Raw genomic sequence first — 16,575 nt, 5'->3', positions numbered from 1 at the left:
ACAGAATATATATAATTGTATATAATTGTATTCCTGTATATTTGTTTTTAGTTAGGCAAATATCTTATGACTTTTCTGATCATGTGAAATAGTTTTCAATTAAAACTTTTGACTACATTTTTCCGTTTGTTTCCTTTTAAGGGTCTTTATTGTACTTATTACTTCTGTTTTGTCAGATAAAAAAATATTACAGAAAATACTTACTTCCTGGTCTGTCAGTTCCCAGAATACTGAAGAGTCTAACTCTTGAGAAATGATGGTGAGCACAGTAGCTGTGTTCACATTATCCATCTTCTTGTTTGGAGATCCCTCATCTGTCTTCATGCATTGTCTCTTGTCTGTATTATATTTCTTCTTGGCTCTGGCAAATGTGAAGAGAATCATTAATATTTAAACATTCACAGATAAATCTGGATTAAACTTTCAAAATAATACCTAAATAATCCATGCACTATTAAATATGTATTTACCTAGTTGTGAGATACAGGATAAGAGCCACACTAGATTCATGCTATCCCATCTCCATATTGACTTATCCAAATTTTCTTTAAATTTATGAACTGTCTTGGCACACACAGTCTCATCAATAACTTGATTCCACACTGCTATGCTTCTGTGAGAAAAGCCATGTTCCTTAATGTCTGTTCTGCAAACACTCCTTTTCAATTTTCTTCCATGTCCTCTGGTACCTCTCGTATCTGGTATCACAAGGTCATCCTTGTCCAACTTTTCCATCCCTTCCAGTATTCTATATAGTGCTGTTAAATCACCTCTTTCATTTTTTCCAGTGTAGTCAGATCCAATCTCTTCAACCTCTCTATAACTATACCCTCTTAGGCTTGTAGGGATTTTTGCTGCAGCTCTCTGAATTCTTTCTAGCTTTCTGATATCCTTCTTCATACTTGGTGACCACACTAATCTTGGACATATCATTGTTATCAGTTTTTTTTATCATATCTTCACCAATAAAGGTGAGTACCATCTTGATGTTTCTCAGCATATTATATGTTTCTCCAGTGATCTTGTTAATATGCTCTGCAAACAACAGTTTATTAGAATTGGTTAATCCCAGATTTTTCTTCTGTTCTTAAAGTAATTTTCTCATTTCCCAAATAGTAGTTGTCTTCTGTTCTTTTTGCACTTTCCAAACTTCACCACACTGCATTTCTTGGCATTAAATTCCATGTTCCATCTCAACAACCATTCATTTATCTTAATTAAGTCTTGATTCAGACTTTCAGTCTTTTTATTTGTTACTTTTCTCATAATCTTAGCATCATCAGCAAAGAGGCTTATGTAGCTTGTCACTTCTCTTGTCATGTCATTTACATATACAGTAAAATCCCTTTCATCCGGCATTTGAGTGTCCAGCAGCTTCAAGTATCTGGCACATTTTTCCCTGAGCCTTAAAATCAATAAAAAATCAGTGTGTACTCATAAAATCAATTAAAATTCCCACGCGAGGCATACTTTGTCCCCTCGCCACCAGAGCGCACTGCTTCGCGCCACCCGCGACCCACTGCACTGTGTTTACTCAGTGACTCAGTCCTGCGTGTGCACTGTTTATCGCCTGACGCCTTCATAATGCTAAAGTTGTAGAAAAGAGGAAGCATGTTGTGCTTACACTTAAGCAGAAGGTAGACATTTGTCGATGATTAGAGAGAGGTGAAAGCAGACTGCAACTAATGGCGGAATATGGTGTGGGCTCATCAACTATTTATGACATTAAATCCCAAACGAAAAAGTTGCGGGATTACATGAAAGCCACTGACACCCCAAAGGCAGTGGAAAATCATCACACACTGCAGTATCATCGTGGTGAAATGATGGACAAAGTATTATACGAGTGATTCAGCTTGAAAAGATCAGAAGGAGTCACAATTACAGGCCCAATGCTACAACTGTGTGTAGGTGAGTGTGAGGTGGCAGTGCGGGTGGCGACGCACGGCACGGCGATCAGCTGATCTTTGTTGTGATAAGATGCGTGAGTGTAGGGTGGTGATTGTGGACATAATTTCACTTCTATTCAAGTATCCGGCAATATTCAAGTATCCGGCATGTCGGTGGTCCTGTGGATGCCGGATAAGAGGGATTTTACTGTATTGCAAACATAAATGGTGCTACTAATGATAATTGTAGAACTCATTTCAACTGTGATTACTGTCCTCATTTCTCTGTCTGTCAAAAAGTCAGTCATCCATTTTTAATAATGATCCTCCCAGTCCTATATTTTTCAATTTCCATATTAGCCTTTTGTATGGTACTTTATCAAATGCTTTTGTTAGGTCCAGGTATATGCAGTCAGCGCGTCTGTCTGTCTCTTGCACTATGTCCATTACTTTTGAGAAGAAGCTTATCAGATTGTTACACAAGATCATCCTTCTCTAAATCTGAATTGTCTCTTTGTTATCACATTGTTGTCTTCCAGGTATTTCACCTATCTGCTCTTGATGATGATCTTTTCATAAATCTATGATGCCACACTTGATCTATACTGGTCTATGATCTAATTTGTCTTCTTTACTTCCAGTTTTGTGATTTGGGGTAATATCCACCCATTTCCAATCTTTAGGTACTCTTCCTTCCAGCAGGGTGGCACTGATTATATTGTGTATCACTTTGGCTAGTTGTGAACAGCACTCCTTTAGAATCCAGTTCAACACACCATCAGGTCCAATTGTTTTCCTTATATCCAGCTCTTCCAACAATCTCTACTTCTGATGATGATGTTATTACCTCTTTCAGACTATTCTCATTTTCTATTGTTATCTTTTCTTCCCTAAAATCATTTTCCTTAGTAAACACTGAGTGGAAGTATCTGTTGAACACTTCTGCCATCTCTACTGGGCCTCTGACTGTTTTCTTCTCCAACTTTTTACTCTGCTGATGTCTTCTTTAATCTTCAATTTTCCATTGATAAATCTATAAAACAGTTTTGGTAGATCTTTACATTCATCCACAACATTCTTTTCGTAATTCTTCAGCTCATCTCAGCGTATTTTGACATATTCGTTCCTATTTCTTATATAATTAGTCTACAAGTAAATTTTTATTTTCCCTCCACTTGTTCCATGCTTTTCTCTCTCCAGTCTACTTTTAGCACATCTCTTATTATACCAATTCTTCTTAAATATGTTCTTCATTGATTTCTTTGTGACCCATTTCTCCACTCCTTTATTATAAATATCCAGGAAGGTGGTCCACTTTTCTTCTATGTCGCCCGTTTGAAATACTTTGTTCCAATCCACTTCATCAAAATTCTTCATAACTTCTCCAAAATTTGTCTTACTATAGTTCAACCATTCTCTCTTGTGGTCTTCTTTTCTTGTACTGATGTTTTCATCCATTACTAAGAACTGAATCAATGCATAATCACCTTTTCCTATTGGGTTTTTGTGTTTTAAATCCTCTACTATGACTTGTTCCTTGGTAAAATTTGACTGAGTCTTGATGGTGTCATTTTCTCTGAATCTCGTGTCTTCTTTAATCCACTACGCAAGAATATTTGCAATAGCCAACTCCTGTAATTTCTTCCTCCATGATGACTTGCTACTTTCTGTGGTCCAACTTTCCCAAGATACCTCTTTACAATTAATGCCTAAAGACCTGAGGGGGGTGGGGGAAATTTGACTGACCACCAGGACCACAGCTTGAACTTAAAACATGTAAAATAGCCTGTTTTTGCATGCTTATTTCTCTTAACCTACAATGAACAAGTGAATGAAAACTGTACTCTCCCCACAATCAACTCTTTTGAATGGCCTCATCTGGAAGTCTGTTGGTGCCATGATTACGGAGATATCATGAGTTGAATGAGGTGGTGTCAGTGTACACTGAGTGTGGCTCAGCCCACTTGTCTGATTGGCTTGCCCCGGCTGTGGCTAGGGGAAAAAGAAAACAGGTGCTCTACATTTTCCATACACCCCCTACCTGGGTATTTTCTCTGCCCCCGTGCATTACAATAGCTGATAGTGTGGTTAGCATGGTATGAGCGTGGGGAGTGAAGGTAAGGAAATTCAGCAAGTGAGCTGAATCAGACGCCCTGGAATCACATTCCTGGCCATGACGGAGCCTAGCTGTAGACTGATAACCCTTGCTGTCTGACTTGAAATCAGTGTAGTCATAGCCCGGGCTAGCAAATTGGGCAGAAAATGGCATAATTTGCCTTTATTTTAGCAAAGACATCATTCAATGTCTCCAGTCCTATAGCGGCAGGATGATGATCAACGTCCTCAGTTCTTTAGGGGGTTAAAGTCTTCCATCACTAGTACATTTTAATTTTCTTCAAGCAACTTGGATAAACATGCCCTTGTATCTTCTAGTATTCTCTTGTATTCTCTCTCTCCCCAAGAGTCGGAATAAGGGGGAATATAAGTCACTACAGTATGTGGCATCTTCCCAGATTTCTTTTTAAGCTTACTTTCATTATTTCTGGCTCCCCCTCTCCACATGTAGTAGACTCCACCATCAAATCTTTTCCAACTAGGGGCATCACATCTCCACTCTCCTTACTTTTTCTATTTCTCATCCAGAGGTTGTATTTTCCATCTCTAATATTTAAAATGTCCACATCATTCACCAGTTTTGTTTCAACATTTCCCATGATATCCATGATACCCATGATATTCTTTTAAACAATCTTTACTTCCAACACTGCTGACATCAAACCAGTTATGTTTGCATGTGCCACTTTTAATCCTCCCCCTCTGCACTGTCCTCTCTCCTGTACCACTTTCTCACCCTCATGTCTATGGCCCTCCAACAGAACCTCTTCTTCTCCACTCCTAATCTTTCTTATTTTTTTTTTCATTTGTTTTTCTTAATTCATTTATAGTGGCTCTCTCTTCTCTGGTCTTATCTTTTTTATCCATATTTGTATGTACTCTTCAACTCTGGCCAATTTCCAAGCTTTGCCTATTATTTCTTCAGCTGCTGCTTGTAATCTAAACCTTATTTTAGTGGGATGCTGTCTACCCTCAACATATCTGCCCAATCTTCAAATTTCTTCAATCTCTTCTGCCAGCTCCTTGTCTTCTTGTATTGTTTTCACCATTTTATCCACTCACCTCTTTTCCTTCTTTACCCTTTCTTGCCTCTGTGGTACACACTCCTCCTTTAAAGCAAATACCACTACAGTCTTTTTCCTATCTACTGTGTCTCTCACCAAGTTTTCTCTCTGCTTGATCACTTTAGCAACCTTTTCTGTTGGTATGCTGACATTTACCTTAGTTTGCTCTTCCACAATCCTCCTAAAGTTGATCTTCTTTTCCTTCTATTCCTTCTTCCAAATTCCCTGCTTTACATTTAACTCATCAACCTTGTCTTCATGCTCCATTGTTTTCTTCTCATATAGTGCTAATTTTACTTCGGCAAAATCACCTATCCGCTGGGCGGACATTTCCCATGAGAGAGAGTGCGTCACGCGCTGCTGGCAGTTGTTTGCTGATCGCCGCGTCGGGCAGACACGGTCATTCTGGGTCATACGGACTCCCAAGTTTTTGCTGTTTTCTTTCAGATAAGGCCACGATACTTGTTACGCAGGTACAGTGCCTTCAACTTCGTTACCCGTTTTTGGGGCGAGTTATATTATTGGTATATCGGTCTCCACTGACGATGGAACTGTGTGGGAAGCTTACGGCTTTGTTCTCCTTATCGCAGTGCGGCAGCCATGTCAGAGTCTGGTGAAGCGTCCTCTGCCTCTTGATCCCCTTCCCCTTCTGCCCCACCTGGGTCCACTGTTCGCCCTCAAGATGACGACGACAGGCACAGGGATCATTCATCTCGTCGCTTGAGTGGGAGGCATGGTTGCGTGAGATTACGTAACAGTGCTGACGCACGTGGTTCCTGCGGCACTTCTCCTGCTCCTCCCCCTTGGTCAGTTGTGTTGGACGCCTTGGCTGATTTGCGGGGTGAAGTGGAGGCCTTGAAGGCAGACAGACGGCAACTACCACCCCCTACTGGGTCGGCGCAGGTGACTGTGGAGGACAGTACTCTGGGGGGCTGGGGTTTGTCGCCTCCTTGTTCTGCCACTTTTCTGGTTTCTCGGCCAGGATGAGTGAGGATGAGGCAGTGTCGATGCCTGCCGCCCCTGCTGACAGCACCTTAATTCAGGGCACTAAGGCCTTTGGTCCTTCTGACACGGTGGTTGCTGACATTGACAATAGAGTGGCAGAGATGGTAAACTTTCTCTTTGATAATGGTATGAGAGAGGAGGTCTACAAGGCCATGTGTGAGGACGATGTTGTCAAGAGGCCTAATAACTGCCATGCTCTTGCGCCAGTGGAATGCAACCCACAGGTGTTGGAGGCCCTGAAGCTGGATGCCAGGAAGACAGACTTCCGCTTGAAGGAGGTAAATAAGGACATCCTGCGGGCTTCAACCATTATCACCAAATCCTTAGTGGCACTGGATGATTTGGCTGAACAGGAAGGTAACCCCAAGTTGGCACATGAGGTGAGCATGCTAAATGGTGCATTGGCATTGCTAGGCAATGCCAATCACAGGAACAATTTGGCCAGGCGTTTTGTCATGAAACGTGAGATAAACTATAAATATGCTCATCTTTGTTCAGATAAGGTGCCAATTACTCGCTTTCTGTTCGGTGACGATGTGTCCCAGTCTGCCAGACAAATTGAGGAAGCGGAGAAACTGCGGAGTAAGTTCTCGCAGAAAAAGCCTGCCTTTACTAGCAAGTTCGCAGGTAAATGCCCTGGTGGATATTGGAACAAGCCTGCTAGTAGGGGATATTACGCCAGGTTCCAACCCTACGGGCAACAGGGGTATGGCTCCAGGGCTGCCCCACGACTGCCTTCCACTCGTCAGGATGTGGAGCCAAAAAACTCCAAGGGACGGGGCAGCCGCAGCAGGCAGCCCCAGTAAACTTACAGGCAAGTGCATGTTTTGAAGCTGGCAGACTACACTCTTTCCTGCATGAGTGGCGTAAAATTACCAGTGACCCTGTCATTTTGGATATTGTTCAGCATTGCCACCTTGATATTGATGTCGATAGTGTTCATCCTTTATTTTTTAATGATTTGGAATACAGGTTCAACACTGTGCAACAGGGGATAATTTCTGGAGAGATCAAAAAACTTTTACAGCTTAAAGTCATTAAAGTCACACACAAACAAACTCAGCAGGTTATCTTCCCTATTTTTTTGCGAGAAAAGAAAAACGGGGAATTTCGCCTGGTTCTTAACTTGGAGAGGTTAAACAAATCCATACCATATAAACATTTTAAAATGGAAAATTTTGAACAGGCCATCAGGCTCATCAACCAGGGTGATTTTTTGGCTTCTGTCGATCTCAGGCATGCTTATTATTCTGTTAGGGTTGCAGATGAGCAACAATGATTTTTATGTTTTACATGGCAAGGTGTTATCTATCAATTCACCTGCCTCCCTAATGGCATTTCTGAGGGACCTCGGCTTTTCACCAAACTGATGAAGCCAGTATTTGCTACTCTAAGGCAGGAAGGATACACTATCACCAGCTTTATAGATGACACATTAATTTGCAGTAACTCTTACTCAGGATGTCTTCAGGCGATTCAGGCCACCATTTCTCTGTTGCAGAGATTAGACTTTTGTATCAATATGGAGAAGTCTGTTCTCACCCCCACACAATGTATTGAATACCTAGGCAATGTTATTAACACCAAGTTCATGACTGCCTCTTTACCTGAGCGTAGACTAATCAAAATTCGCCAAGGATGTGCAGAACTTTTGTGTAAAGATGTTGCCCCCATTCGAGAGGTGGCCAGGGTGATTGGCCTCATGGTGGCTGCGATCCCAGCAGTGGAGTTAGGTAAACTTCACTACAGGAAGTTGGAGGGGGGAAAAATTGCCGCTTTGAAACAGGAGTATGGTAATTTTGACAGGCCTTTGAATATTACTGCAGACATGAAACTAGACCTTTCCTGGTGGTTAGACAATGTGGACAGACACCACAGACACATTTTTAGGCCAGGTACTGACATCGATTTATTTACTGATGCCTCCAGCCTTGGTTGGGGGGGTCATTTGGGGTGTCAGATTACAAGTGGTACTTGGTCCCTGGATGAAAAGGAGCTTCACATTAACATCCTGGAGATGAAAGCCATTCTATTCTCTTTGCAAGCATTTGAACATGAGCTGGAAGGTAGACATGTTAGAGTTTTTTGTGATAATACCACTGCCATAAACTATGTCAATGAAATGGGAGGCACAAAGTCCAAGTCCTGTAATGATGTTGCTACCCAGATTTGGGATTGGTGTCTGGAACATGACTCATGGGTTACATGCTCGCACATACCGGGGAAGGACAACACCTTGGCTGATGTAGCCTCTCGCAAGATTAATGACAGACATGAGTGGAAACTCGACTCACACATTTTTACTACCTTGTGTAATGTTTTTGGGACACTGTCCATTGATTTATTTGCCTCAAGGCTTAACAAACAGGTTAATACATTCTGTTCGTGGTTGCCAGATCCGGAGGCTAAATATTTTGATGCTTTTTCCTTGGACTGGTCAAACTTTGATTTGTCTTACATTTTCCCCCCATTCTCATTAATTGCTAGGTGCCTTCAGAAGTTACGTGCGGAGCAAGCACGAGGCTGGATGGTGGTTCCTCTGTGGCCATCCCAGTTTTGGATGGGCATGCTGCTCCAGTTGCTAATAGACTTCCCACGTTTGATAACGAACAGGAGGAATGTTCTAACACACCCGTCCACAACAGATCCACACCCCATCATGTCCCACACGAGGCTCATGGCATGCCTTCTGTCAGGGAAAACTTGCAGAAACGAGGAGTTTCGCCGGCGGCTGCGGACATCATACTTGCCTCCTGGAAACCAGGTACTGAGAGGCAATACCGCCCACATGTCCAGAGGGGGTCGTTGTTTTGTGGTAGACGGAATGTCGATCCCACTTCTCCAACTGTAGGTCACATTGTAAATTTTTTGACGGAAACCTTTGACAGGGGTGTGGGTTATGAGTGTGTGAACACTGCGAGGGATGCCCTGTCTTCTCTCGGCATTGTGGTGGACGGATGCAGGGCAGGAAATCACCCTTTGGTCATCCGATTCATGAGAGGGGTTTTCAATCTTAGAACTCCTCAGCCCAGGTACACTGACACTTGGGACGTCCAACCTGTCTTAGAGCAACTAAGGTCCATGTTCCCCTTACATGCATTAACACTTAAAGAATTAACGCTAAAATTGGTTATGATGATGGCCTTAACTCAAGCTGCCAGAATTCAAACTTTACAACTACTGTTAATCAGAGACATGCTCATTAATGAACACTCCATTTCAGTACAGTTGGGGGGCACTCTTAAGCAATCCAGACCAAATTTTAACATCAACAGGGTCACATTCCATCGTTACCCTAAGGATCCACGATTATGTGTCTGTAGCACTCTCCTGAGGTACATTGATGTGACTAAAGAGCTTAGACAGGATGAGATGCACACTGATGCCAGGCTCCTCATTAGCTTCATAAAACCCCACAAATCAGTTTCCAAAGACACTATTGCCCGTTGGGTCAGGACCATTCTCTGCATGTCCGGCATAGACATCTCAAAGTTTTCCGCTGGTAGTGTGCGGCCAGCAGCAGCTTCAAATGCTGGAGTGGCGGCTGTCCCTGTCGCATGCATTATGGCTAAGGCGGGCTGGTCTAGGGAATCTACCTTTGCAAAATATTATAATAAGAACATTGTGGCTGCTTCTGACCTCTTTCAGGATGCAGTGCTAGAATAAGACATGATTTGGGTTTGTTGCTGCACTCCAGTGTTGCAGTACACGGATATTTTAAGTATTTAGTATCTAGTACCTTAGGTTTACCTTATGATGTGAACTGTTACCATATTTCAACATTGTTTGTAGATTGGATTAAGTTGGATGCAATGTACCTTATTTTATACACCAATTGTATGATTGTCTCATGTACAAGATCCTTCCATGGAATAATAGTTATAGTACTGTTTCTTGTGGGGCATTTCCTTTTCCTCTCTACTATTGCATCCTCCCTCGTCATCCACATGGCTTCAAAGCCTCATGGGAAATGTCCGCCCAGCGGATAGGTGATTTTGCCGAAGTAAAATTAACAAAGTACACGAGACTTACCGTAGGTCAGTTGAAGTGTACTTCTAATTTTTCGAGGCAAATCACCTCTGCTGGTGCGGAGATTTCACATGCCCTCCTCTCCCTCCCTACCTTAAGCTCTACAGGCTACTTAATTTCCTAATTGGTTCATCATGTGGATGTCGAGTCCTTGCTTTAAAGTCTGCCGGCAGCGCGTGACGCACTCTCTCTCTCATGTGAAATCTCCGCACCAGCAGAGGTGATTTGCCTCGAAAAATTAGAAGTACACTTCAACTGACCTACGGTAAGTCTCGTGTACTTTGTTAATTTTGTGTGTAAATCATCATACACACCTTTCTAAACTCCCTTCTCAGTAGTCAAAATTTCAACCATTCTTTCCATCTTTTCCATCCTTACTTACATCTCTCGCATTTCACTCTCCAGCTCAATAAAACTTCTTCCCAACAAGCTCTCTCCAGTTCTTCTCTCATCCCCACCAAAACCAGAAAAATCCCAGTCTTTCCTTCAGAACAGTCCCCGTTGGAGGTGTAGGGGCTGAGGTTCCCTGCTCATTATGGCAGTCATCACACTTTCCCTAAAACTTTTTTGGAGACAGGACAGCAGCAAGTAACACTAGTGTGACTCCCACCACCAAGGACAGCTCTCAGTGATGTAAACAGCAGGATATTAGCAGCGGCATCTGTTGTTATCCTCACACATCTATTGTGTGTGTGTGTGTGTGTGTGTGTGTGTGTGTGTGTGTGTATTTACCTAGTTGTATTTACTACCTATTTGTGTTTTACAGGAAAAGAGCTATGCTCATGCTGTCCTGTCTCCATATCTATAAGCATCCAGCTTAACTTTAAATTAATGAATATTTGTTGCTTGTACCACTGTTTCATCTAAGTTGTTCCATATTTCTATGCTTCTATTTGGGAAACCACATTTCTTGACATCTCTTCTACTTGCTGTTTTCCTCAATTTCACTCCATGTCCTCTTGTATCTCTTGAGTCCCACACAAATAAGTCTTCTTTGTCAACTTGATCCTTACCCTTTAAAGCTCTGTATATAGCAATCAGGTCCCCTCTTTCTCTTCTCTCTTGTAATGATGGAAGCTTCAATCTCCTTAATCTTTCTTCATTGGTTAAATCTCTCAAACTTGGTACCAGTTTGGTTGCAGCTCTCTGGATCCTTTCTATTTTCCTTATTTCCTTTTTATCATGGGGTGACCAAACAGTTTTGGTCAAATCACATATTCCATCAACTTTTTCATCATCTCTTCATCCATGTAAGCACTTGCCCCCTTTCATCTTTCTTAGTAACTCATAGGTTTCCCCAACATGTTGTTTACATGTTTTTCTGGCGATAAATTATCACTTATTGTAATTCCCAAGTCTTTTTTTTTTCTTTGGTTTTCTTAATTTCCACTTCTCCCACAGTGTAGGACCTTGTCAATCTTTTGCTTTTTCCTAATTCCATCACCTTGCATTTCTTTGCATTAAATTCCATTTCCCATTTCTTACTCCATTTATATATCTTATTTAGATCTTTCTGTAATATTTCACAATTCATATTGTTTTCCACTCTTTTCAATAATTTTGCATCGTCTGCAAACATATTTATATAACTGTCAACCTCATCCACCATATTGTTGACATACGCCAGAAACATTACGGGGGCTAAACAGCCCATTTTTTCTGAACATCTGCATCTTCAGAGTCTTTCCAGTCCATGGCAGCAAATTATTTTTTTTTAATTTTTGAAAATCAGCTTTACTATATTTAAATCTTTTCACCTTATAATTTTCATCAATGATTACATTTTCATTTTTCAGATTAAATTCCATCAACACATGTTCACTTTTACCTAGGGGGCTATCATAGTGTATAGTTTCAATAATTTCCATGTCCTTGGTAAACACTAAACCAAGTCTTGATGGTTTATCTCTTCCACTAAATCTGGTATCACAATCAACCCATTGAATCATTAAGTTTTTCGCCGCCTAGTTTAACAGTCTATTACTCCATGAGCTCTCGCTTCCAGTAGTTGTCAATGTCTCCCAATTTATCTCCTTACAATTAAAATCACCAACAATAACTATATCACTACTTTCCTTCACTATTTTTTCAAGACCTTTCAACACATCTACCAACATCTCTTCTTGCTCTTCTTTTTGCCAAGCATTGGTCATAGGTGGCACATGCACTCTTACATAATTCATTATCCTTCCATTTCCACTTCTAATCATGACTTGTAGAACTTCAGACATGTCTTCACTTTTATTACCTTCTCCACTTTGCCACATTTTTTTTTGTCAGAATTGTCACTCCACCTCCTCCCTTGTCATTTCTATTTTTCATCCATAAATCATATTTATTATCACCAATGTCAGGAGTTCCCCATTCATTTTTCCATTTTGTCTCACATAATACAGCAACATCTGGTGTGATTCTGTTTAATAACTCATTTAATTCCATCTTTGTTGACATTAATCCATTTACATTAGTATAACATACCTCACTTACAGCTTGATGTACCATTTCTTTATCCTTATATCTCTTACTCTTCAGAAGACTTCTCCACCTCCATTCGTTTTTTTTTTTTTTTTGTTTAGCCTTATTTACCAGCTCCTTTTGCTTCAACCTTTCAGTCTCATCCATATCCCTGTTTATCCATACATTCTTATATTCTTCATCTCCAGGCAATCTCCAAGACCCATTAATTACTTCCTCTGCTTGTACCTGTGTTGCAAACCTTATTCTTATGGATCTCATTTTTTCTTCTTCATATTTCTCAATTCTATGGAACTCTTCCACTTGCTTTACTACCTGACTGTCTTCACCTGTCACTTTCTTCAGTAACTTATTCAACAGGTTCTTTTCCTTTTCCTCTCTTTTAATTCTGCTTACTATTTTCTTTTCCTTTAATCCAAATACAATTACTTGTTTATATTTTTCTACAGTGTCTCACTAACTTTTTCTCTTACCACTTTCTGTCAGATTTTGTTTCTCATTTTCTTGTTGTTTTATTATTTTCTTTAGTGTTTCTTCTTCAAATATAAATTCATTTAACCACTTATTTTGTCTCATTTCCACATCCTTTACACTTGCCTTCATTTCCTCATTTTCTTTCAGAACAGTTTCTACTTTTTCCTTTATTTGTTTCCTTAAACAGTCATTTTCCACCTTTAACTTCTCATTTTTATTTTCCATCTCCATCAACTTTGCCATAATAATCACCAATTCCTCACCTGTCACCTTTTGGTGTCCCTCCAATGTCTTTATTCTCTTCACTAACTTGTCCATCAATTTTTCCATATATAAAATTTTTCTATACTGCAATCTATAATATAGTTATCTTTCTTCACCAGTAAAACCTTCAAAGGACTCCCATTCTTTTGTGGTGTCGCCCTATGCCATTTTGTCCAAAGTGTAAACAAACCAACCAAACTCTCCTAGAGACAGGATAACTATACTCATGCACTATTTCTCCCCTCCCTATTTACCACCTAGGTATTCCTGGGTCTTCATATCATAACTTGTTCCACCATGAGTGATTTGTGTTATTCCTTCACTTCTATATGTAGAGCACTAGGAAACACGTCCTGTCAGCTCTGCCACCACCGTTTGTGTGTGTATGTGTGTGTGTGTGTGTGTGTGTGTGTGTGTGTGTGTGTGTGTGTGTATTTACCTAGTTGTATAATACAGGGTTCAAGCAGGGCTCATAGTGTCCTGTCTCCATATCTATATTTATCCAGCATTTCCATAAATTTCTGCATGTTAGGTGCTGTAAACAACCTCCTCATTTAGACCATTCTAGATATCCACAGTTCTATGTGGAAAATTGTACTTCTTGATGTCCCTCAGACACTGACTAATCCTGATCTTCTTTGGGTGCTTCATCATCTTCCAGCAACACCAAGTCCTGCTTATCTATCTTCTCAGTGTGGTTAACTATTTTGTACATCATTAGATCTCCTCTTTCACTTCTAACTTGCAAAGTTGACAGTCCCATTTCCTTTAACCTCTCTTCATATGTTAGGTCTTTCAGCTCCAGTACCATCCTTGTAGCTGCCCTCTGAATTCTTTCCAAATTCTTTATGTCTTTCTTCACATGCAAAGACCACACCACTGCTGTATATTCTAGCCTGGGACATAGCATAGTGGCTATAATTTTTTCATAATAGTCTTATCCATGTAATGAAATGCCACCCTAATATTTGTTAACATCCTGTACGTCAAGCCAGATATCTCACTTATATGCTGTTCTGGGGTCAGGGTATCTTGAAAAAAAAAAAAAAAAAAAAAAAAAAAAAAACAATCCTAGGTCTTTTTCCTCCTTGCTCCTCATTATTACTTCCTCCCCCATTTTATAGTCCCATGCAGGTCTTCTCTTACTCTTTCCCAATTCCATCACATGGCATTTCTTAGCAGTGAATTTGTTTCCACTTCTTGCTCCACCCATAAATCTTGTCAATATCTCTTTGCAACTCCATACAATCAATGTGGCTCTTTAACAATTTTGCATCATCAGCAAACAGATTAATATAACTGGTCAAACTCTCCTGCATATCACTGATGTATATTTGGTACATAATGGGTGCTAACACTGACCCCTGTGGTACTCCACTTGTTACATTACTCCAACATGAACAGGTGTCCCTGATCACTGTTCTCATTTCTCTATCCTTTAAGCAGTCTCTCATTCATTTTAGCATTGTCCCTTTCAGTCCTTTTATATGTTTAATCTTCCACAATAGTCTTTTATGTGGAACTTTATCAAAAGCTTTTTTTGATGTTCAAGTACACTGCATCTACCCACCCATCTTTGTTTTGTACTTCATCTATTACTCTTGTATAGAAACTTAGAAAATTTGTCACACATGACCTTCCAATTCTGAAACCAAATTGACTATTTGTTATAACTTCATTCTCTTCCAAATATTTCATCCACTTTTCCTTCATCACTATTTCACAGATCTTCCCCACAACACTAGTTAGTGAAACTGGTCTATAATTTAGTGGCTCAGTCCTCTTTCCTCCTTTGTGTATTGGCACTATAATTGCTCTCTTCCACTCTCTTGGTACTCTTCCCTCTATCAGCAAGCTGTTAATCACATCCCAAATTGGCTCCACTACTTGTTTTCTACATTCCTTTAGTGTCCAACCTGACACTCCATCAGGCCCCATTGCTTTCCTGACACCCAACTTCTCTAACAATTTGCCAATTTCATGTTTTTGCACCAAGACTTCCTGTAACCCCCCTGCCTTACCTCCTCATTTGGTTCTGTAAAATACACTTCCACACTGAACACAGACCTGAAACTCTCATTCATAATTTCACTCATCTCTTCTGCTGTTTGATATATCCTTCATTCCTTTACTATCTTGTTAATGGTCTCTCTGCTTGTCATCTTTCCATTGATATATATGTAAAAAGGCTTAGGCTCTTCTTCACATTTCTTTACCACATCCTTTTCAAACTGTTTCTCCTCCTCTCTTCTTATTCTAATATACTCATTCCTTGTTTCCTTATACTGCTCTCTATTATTTTAATTTCTTTTGTTTCTTCAGTTTCTTCCAAGCTATATCCTTTCTCTTCTTAGCTTCTGCATATCTGGCATTATACCAGATATGTTTGCTCCTCTTTACTTTATATACAGATACATACTTCTGCACACCATCATTGTACTTTTTCAGGAATGTTTCATATTTCTCTTGCACTGTCTTGCCTTCCATAAGTCTCTTCCAATCAATACTTCAAAAGAATTTTCTTAACTGTAAAATTTGTCTTTGCATGATTTAGTCTCCCATTTTTATAATCCTCCTTACATGGTAGAACCTCCCAATTTTGCAGTACCACTTCTGAAACCACATGGTCACTTTTTCCCATTGGGCTTAAGTATTTAATGGTTGGACTGAGCTCTGTTTTTTTTTTTTTTTGTGAATACCAGGTCTAGCATAGATGGCTCCTCCTCCCCTCTGTATCTTGTAAATTCCTCCACCCATTGGTCCATTGCATTCACCATAGTTAACTGTAGCATTTCTTCACTCCACGGTCCAGCATTTCCATTAACTTCCATCTCCTCCCAGCTTACATTTTTGCAGTTAAAGTCTCCCACTAGTAGTATTTTACTGTCCTTCCTTATCATGTTGTCTAGGCACTTCAACACTTCCTTTTGCACTTCCTTGTGACCCCCCAGCCTCCATACATTAATATGATCCTCCTCCTTTCTCTCCCACTGGTCCTGATTGTTATACCTATGACCTCCACCATGCCATCTCCATATTGCACTTCTTCCACATTTATATCATCTCTAACCATTATCAGTACTCCTCTTCCTCCTTTTTCCTTTTCTATCTCTCCTCCAATAATTATATCATTCTTCCTTAAAGCTTAAATGGACTTCCTCTTTTAACTATGTCTCAGTTAGGCACAACACATCTGGTCCATTTTCCTTTAAGTAATCTGACTTTCAGTATACCTAAAAGTAACCTGTCTATGTTTGTAT

The 16,575-nt window shown here is 40.2% G+C and overlaps 1 long non-coding RNA gene across 1 annotated transcript in view; it reads right to left on the bottom strand.

The window, feature by feature from the left end:
* Positions 1–16,575, bottom strand: part of LOC135102161 (uncharacterized) — a 73,072-nt gene that overhangs the window by 1,823 nt on the left and 54,674 nt on the right. Inside the window, exon 3 of the long non-coding RNA XR_010269558.1 lies at positions 205–361. This is a non-coding gene — a long non-coding RNA (uncharacterized LOC135102161). The remainder of the gene's footprint in view (positions 1–204; positions 362–16,575) is intronic.

This window comes from Scylla paramamosain, chromosome 7 (genome assembly GCF_035594125.1).
Source record: "Scylla paramamosain isolate STU-SP2022 chromosome 7, ASM3559412v1, whole genome shotgun sequence".
Classification (NCBI taxonomy): domain Eukaryota; kingdom Metazoa; phylum Arthropoda; class Malacostraca; order Decapoda; family Portunidae; genus Scylla; species Scylla paramamosain.
This window is presented reverse-complemented; position numbering and strand designations above follow the sequence as displayed.